Source organism: Somniosus microcephalus, unplaced genomic scaffold, assembly GCF_052327205.1.
Source record: "Somniosus microcephalus isolate GS21.2 unplaced genomic scaffold, FLI_Smic_1.0 unresolved_chr1, whole genome shotgun sequence".
Classification (NCBI taxonomy): Eukaryota; Metazoa; Chordata; class Chondrichthyes; order Squaliformes; family Somniosidae; genus Somniosus; species Somniosus microcephalus.
In genome coordinates, this window is record NW_028225179.1 from 74,910,689 (window position 1) to 74,917,399 (window position 6,711).

Consider the following 6,711-nt stretch of genomic DNA (forward strand, 5'->3'; position numbering starts at 1 on the left):
CGGTTCGGGCCGCTCCTCCCGTTCTCCGACCTTGCGGTCTCGGGTTCACCCTCCCCAGGCCTCTTACTTGTTTTCCCGGTTCGGGCCGCTCCTCCCGTTCTCCGACCTCGCGGTCTCGGGTTCGCCCTCCCCAGGCCTCTTATTCGTTTTCCCGGTTCGGGCCGCTCCTCCCGGTCTCCGATCCCGCGGTCTCTGGGCCTCGCGTTCTCGGGTTCACCCTCCTCAGGCCTCTTATTTACTGTCCTGGTTCGGGCTGCTCCACCCGGTCTCCGGTCTCGCGGTTCAGGCCTCTGTTTCTCTCTCTCTCCAGCTTTCTCTCTCCAGCTCTCTCTCTCTCTCACACTCCCAATCTCTCTCTCTCTCAGACTATCTCTCTCTCTGTCTCTATAATGAGCGCTGGTACAGTGGGACCTGTCTCTCTCCCTCTCTCTCAGTGTCTCTCCTTCTGTCTATTTCCCTCTCTCTATCGCTCACTCTTGCTCACTCTCTCCATGTCTCTCTCACCTTTTCTCTCTCTCTCTCTCTCCTTCTGTCTGTTTTCCCCCATTTTTCTCTCAGTCTTGCTCACTGTCTCTATGTCACTCTCTCTCTCTCTTTCTCTCTCTCCTTCTGTCTGTTTCCATCTCCCTCTCTCTCAGTCTTGCTCACTCTCTCCATGTCTCTCTCTCTCTCTCTCTCTACTTCTGCCTGTTTCCCTCTCCCTATCTCTCAGTCTTGCTCACTCTCTCCATGTCTCTCTCTCTCTCTATCTCCTTCTGCCTGTTTCCCTCTCCCTATCTCTCAGTCTTGCTCAACCTCTCCATGCCTCTCTCTCTCTCTCTCTCCTTCTGTCTGTTTCCCTCTCCCTATCGCTCAGTCTTGCTCACTCTCTCCATGTTTCTCTCCCTCTCTCTCTCTCTCTCCTTCTGTCTGTATTCCCTCTCCCGATCTCTCATTCTTGCTCACTCTCACCATGTCTCTCTCTCTCTCTCTCTCCTTCTTCTGTTTCCCTCTCCCTATCTCTCAGTCTTGCTCAATCTCTCCATGTCTCTCTCTCTCTCCCTCTCTCACCTTCTGTCTGTTTCCCTCTCCCTATCTCTCAGTCTTGCTAACTCTCTCCATGTCTCTCTCTCTCTCTCTCTCTCTCTCCTTCTCTCTGTTTCCCTCTCCCTATCTTTCAGTCTTTCTCACTCTCTCCATGTCTCTCTCTCTCTCTCTCTCTCTCCTTCTGTCTGTTTCCCTCTCCCTATCTCTCAGTCTTGCTCACTCTCTCCATTTCTCTCTCTCTCTCTCCCTTGCCTTCTGTCTGTTTCCCTCTCCCTATCTCTCAGACTTGCTCACTCTCTCCATGTCTCTCTCTCTCTCTCTCTCTCTCTCTCCTTCTGTCTGTTTCCCTCTCCCTATCTCTCAGTCTTGCTCACTCTCTCCATGTCTCTCTCTCTCTCTCTCTCTCTCTCCTTCTGTCTGTTTCCCTCTCCCTATCTCTCAGTCTTGCTGACTCTCTCCATGTCTCTCTCTCTCTCTCTCTCTTGCCTTCTGTCTGTTTCCCTCTCCCTATCTCTCAGTCTTGCTCATTCGCCATGTCTCTCTCTCTCTCTCTCCTTCTGTCTGTTTCCCTCTCCCAATCTCTCAGTCTTGCTCACTCTCTCCATGTCTCTCTCTCTCTCTCTTGCCTTCTATCTGTTTCCCTCTCCCTATCTCTCAGTCTTGCTCACTCTCTCCATGTCTCTCTCTCTCTCTCTCCTTCTGTCTGTTTCCCTCTCCCTATCTCTCAGTCTTGCTCACTCTCTCCATGTCTCTCTCTCTCTCCTTCTGCCTGTTTCCCTCTCCCTATCTCTCAGTCTTGCTCACTCTCTCCATGTCTCTCTCTCTCACCATCTGTCTGTTTCCCTCTCTCCATCTCTCACTCTTGCTCACTCTCTCCATGTCTCTCTCTCTCTCTCTCTCCTTCTGTCTGTTTCCCTCTCCCTATCTCTCAGTCTTGATCACTCTCTCCATGTCTCTCTCTCTCTCTCTCCTTCTGTCTGTTTCCCTCTCCCTATCTCTCAGTCTTGATCACTCTCTACATCTCTCTCTCTCTCTCTCTCTCTCTCTCCTTCTGTCTGTTTCCCTCTCCCTATCTCTCAGTCTTGCTCACTCTCTCCATGTCTCTCTCTCTCTCTCTCATTCTGTCTGTTTCCCACTCCCTATCTCTCAGTCTTGCTCACTCTCTCCATGTCTCTCTCTCTCTCTCACTCTATCCTTCTGTCTGTTTCCCTCTCCCTATCTCTCAGTCTTGCTCACTTTCTCCATGTCTCTCTCTCTCTCTCTCTCTATTGCCTTCTCTCTGTTTCCCTCTCCCTATCTCTCAGTCTTGCTCACTCTCTCCATGTCTCTCTCCAATTCCAATTCCAATTCCAATTCAAATGCTTTATTGGCATGAAAGTTTACAGAGAACCATATTGCCAAAGCTTACATAGCAAAAAGGTACAGTTTTCCAACATTCTGTCGGTGTCAATCGATTTGACATTTGTTGGGTACATACAATATTACTTTTAAAAAATATTAATTTTAAACAGTCTTTGTACTTCATTTGGTACGTTCAATATTAATTTTAAACTGTCTTAATTTTAAACAGTCCTCAGGTTGTGACATGTTGTTACATATTTGGCCTCTCTCTCTGTATCCCTGATTCTCTCGCTCTGTCTCTATCTCTCACTATCTCTCACTGTCTCTGTCTCTCTCACTCTCTCTCTCTCTCTCTTTGTCAGTCTCCCACTCTGTCTCTCTCTCTCTGTCTCTCTCTCTTTGTCAATTCAATTCAATTCAATTCAATTCAAATGCTTTATTGGCATGAAAGTTTACAGAGAACCATATTGCCAAAGCTTACATAGCAAAAAGGTACAGTTTTCCAACATTCTGTAGGTGTCAATCGATTTGACATTTGTTGGGTACATACAATATTACTTTTAAACAATATTAATTTTAAACAGTCTTTCTACTTCATTTGGTACGTTCAATATTAATTTTAAACAGTCTTACTTTTAAACAGTCCTCAGGTTGTGACATGTTGTTACATATTTGGCCCCAAGGTATGGTCTGTCTCCTTCTCCCAGGACTAATCTCAATTTTGACAGGTCATCCAATTCCTTGAAATCTGGGGTTGTTTGGCTTAGCTTGTTGAATAATTTGTTTCTTGATGTGTTGAATTTTTCGCATTTTAGGAGGAAATGCATTTCTGTTTCAACCTCGCCGGCCAGAAATTGATCGCATATTCTATTCTCTCTAGGCTGCCAGGATTTCTTGTATCTGCCTTTTTCAATTTCCAATTGGTGGTCGCTTAGTCTGTACCTGGTGAGGGTCTGTCTCTGTTTTGTGTCTCTGATGGTCGTGAGGTAGTCTGCCAGTGTATATTTTCTTTTTAGGGCCCGGTAACATTCTAATCTGCTTTGGCTTTCGGTTATTTTGTTCCAATGTTCCAGGTAGGTTTCTTTGCATTGTTTAATGATTTGGTTCACTCGGATTGGTGTTTGGACGGCTGTGTTGGTCTGGGGCTGGTCAGGGTCCGGCTGAGTACTTAGTTTCAGTAGCAGCTGACTCAGGGGACTCTTTTCTGGGTTTAGCTCTTGGGTCTGAAAGGCTTTGAAATGAAGGGTGTCTGGGGAGCTAGATTTGAGGTGATTTAGGAAGTTTAGTGCTCGTTTTTGGATGTTTATTATCAGTGGGTATCTGCCTAGTTCGGCTCTGCATGCATTTGTTGGCGTTTTTCTTTGGGTGCGAAGGATGCTTCGGCAGAATTCTGCATGTAGGGCTTCTATTGTGTGTTTTTCCCATTTAGTGTAGCTTTGGTGATTTAGCGGGCCCCATACTTCACTACCGTACAGTGCAATGGGCAGGATTATGCTGTCAAATATTTTGAGCCAGATTTTGATTGGGATTTGGATGTTGTAGAATTTTCTTTTTATTGCATATAGGGCTCTTCGGGCTTTTTCTTTTAGTGCATTCACTGCTATGCTGAAGCTCCCTGATGCTGTAATAGTTAGACCAAGGTAGGTGTAGCTCATAGTGTGTCCTATAGTGGTATCACTGAGGGTAAACTGGTATTTGTTTTCCTGACATCTGGGCCTTTTTTGAAAAATCATGATGTTGGTTTTCTTTAGATTTACTGTTAGAGCCCAATTTTGGCAGTATTTGTCGAGTAGTTCTAGTTGTTGCTGTAATCCCTGTTCTGTGGGAGACAGCAGAACCAGGTCGTCCGCATAGAACAGGGATTTCACTTCTCCATCAAGGAGACGGAGACCTGGTGACTCGCTTTGCTCCAGCATGTCTGCTAATTCATTTATGTATATGTTGAACAGGGTCGGGCTCAAATTGCAGCCCTGTCGGACGCCTCTTCTCTGGGTGAAGAAATCGGTGCGTTTGTCTCCAATTTTGACCCTGCATTTGTTTTTCAGATACATTGATTTAATAAGGTCATAGACTTTGCCCCCTATTCCACACTGAAGAAGTTTATAATAGAGCCCTTCGTGCCATATAGAGTCAAAGGCTTTCTTGAAGTCGATGAAACAGGCGAATATTTTCCCATTTTTTGTTTGGTGTATATGTTTTTCAATGAGGGTGTGAAGGGTATAGATATGGTCGGCGGTGCGGTGTTTTGGAAGAAAGCCTATTTGGTTTTTTCTGAGGATATTATGTTTGTTAAGAAAATCAAGTAATCTACTGTTTAGAATACTCCCTATCTCTCAGTCTTGATCACTCTCTCCATGAATCTCTCTCCAATTCCAATTCCAATTCCAATTAAAATGCTTTATTGGCATGAAAGTTTACAGAGAACCATATTGCCAAAGCTTACATAGCAAAAAGGTACAGTTTTCCAACATTCTGTAGGTGTCAATCGATTTGACATTTGTTGGGTACATACAATATTACTTTTAAACAATATTAATTTTAAACAGTCTTTGTACTTCATTTGGTACGTTCAATATTAATTTTAAACAGTCTTAATTTTAAACAGTCCTCAGGTTGTGACATGTTGTTACATATTTGGCCCCAAGGTATGGTCTGTCTCCTTCTCCTAGGACTAATCTCAATTTTGACAGATCATCCAATTCCTTGAAATCTGGGGTTGTTTGGCTTAGCTTGTTGAATAATATGTTTCTTGATGTGTTGAATTTTTCGCATTTTAGGAGGAAATGCATTTCTGTTTCAACCTCGCCAGCCAGACATTGATCGCATATTCTATTCTCTCTAGGCTGCCAGGATTTCTTGTATCTGCCTTTTTCAATTTCCAGTTGGTGGTCGCTTAGTCTGTACTTGGTGAGGGTCTGTCTCTGTTTTGTGTCTCTGATGGTCGTGAGGTAGTCTGCCAGTTTATATTCTCTTTTTAGGGCCCGGTAACATTCTAATCTGCTTTGGCTTTCGGTTATTTTGTTCCAATGTTCCAGGTAGGTTTCTTTGCATTTTTTAATGATTTGGTTCACTCGGATTGGTGTTTGGGCGGCTGTGTTGGTCTGGGGCTGGTCAGGGTCCGGCTGAGTACTTAGTTTCCGTAGCAGCTGACTCAGGGGACTCTTTTCTGGGTTTAGCTCTTGGGTCTGAAAGGCTTTGAAATGAAGGGTGTCTGGGGAGCTAGATTTGAGGTGATTTAGGAAGTTTAGTGCTCGTTTTTGGATGTTTATTATCAGTGGGTATCTGCCTAGTTCGGCTCTGCATGCATTTGTTGGCGTTTTCCTTTGGGTGCGAAGGATGCTTCGGCAGAATTCTGCATGTAGGGCTTCTATTGTATGTTTTTCCCATTTAGTGTAGCTTTGGTGATTTAGCGGGCCCCATACTTCACTACCGTACAGTGCAATGTCTCTCTCTCCTTCTGTCTGTTTCCCTCTCCCTATCTCTCAGTCTTGCTCACTCTCTCCATGTCTCTCTCTCTCTCTCCTTCTTTCTGTTTCCCCCTCCCTCTCTCTCAGTCTTGCTCACTCTCTCCATGTCTCTCTCTCTCTCTCTCTCTCACCTTCTGTCTGTTTCCCTCTCCCTATCTCTCAGTCTTGCTCACTCTCTCCATGTCTCTCTCTCTCTCTCTCTCTTGCCTTCTGTCTGTTTCCCTCTCCCTATCTCTCAGTCTTGCTCACTCTCTCCATGTCTCTCTCTCTCTCTCTCTCTCCTTCTGTCTGTTTCCCTCTCCCTATCTCTCAGTCTTGATCTCTCTCTCTCTCTCTCTCCTTCTGTCTGTTTCCCTCTCCCTATCTCTCAGTCTTGATCACTCTCTCCATGTCTCTCTCTCTCTCTCTCTCTCCTTCTGTCTGTTTCCCTCTCCCTATCTCTCAGTCTTGATCACTCTCTCCATGTCTCTCTCTCTCTCTCTCTCTCCTTCTGTCTGTTTCCCTCTCCCTATCTCTCAGTCTTGATCACTCTCTCCATGTCTCTCTCTCTCTCTCTCTCTCCTTCTGTCTGTTTCCCTCTCCCTCTCTCTCAGTCTTGCTCACTCTCTCCATGTCTTTCTCTCAATCTCTCTCTCTCTCTTGCCTTCTGTCTGTTTCCCTCTCCCTATCTCGCAGTCTTGCACACTCTCTCCATGTCTCTCTCTCTCTCTCTCTCCTTCTGTCTGTTTCCCTCTCCCTATCTCTCAGTCTTGCTCACTCTCTCCATGTCTCTCTCTCTCTTGCCTTCTGTCTGCTTCCCTCTCCCTATCTCTCAGTCTTGCTCACTCTCTCCATGTCTCTCTCTCTCTCTCTCTCTCCTTCTGTCTGTTTCCCTCTC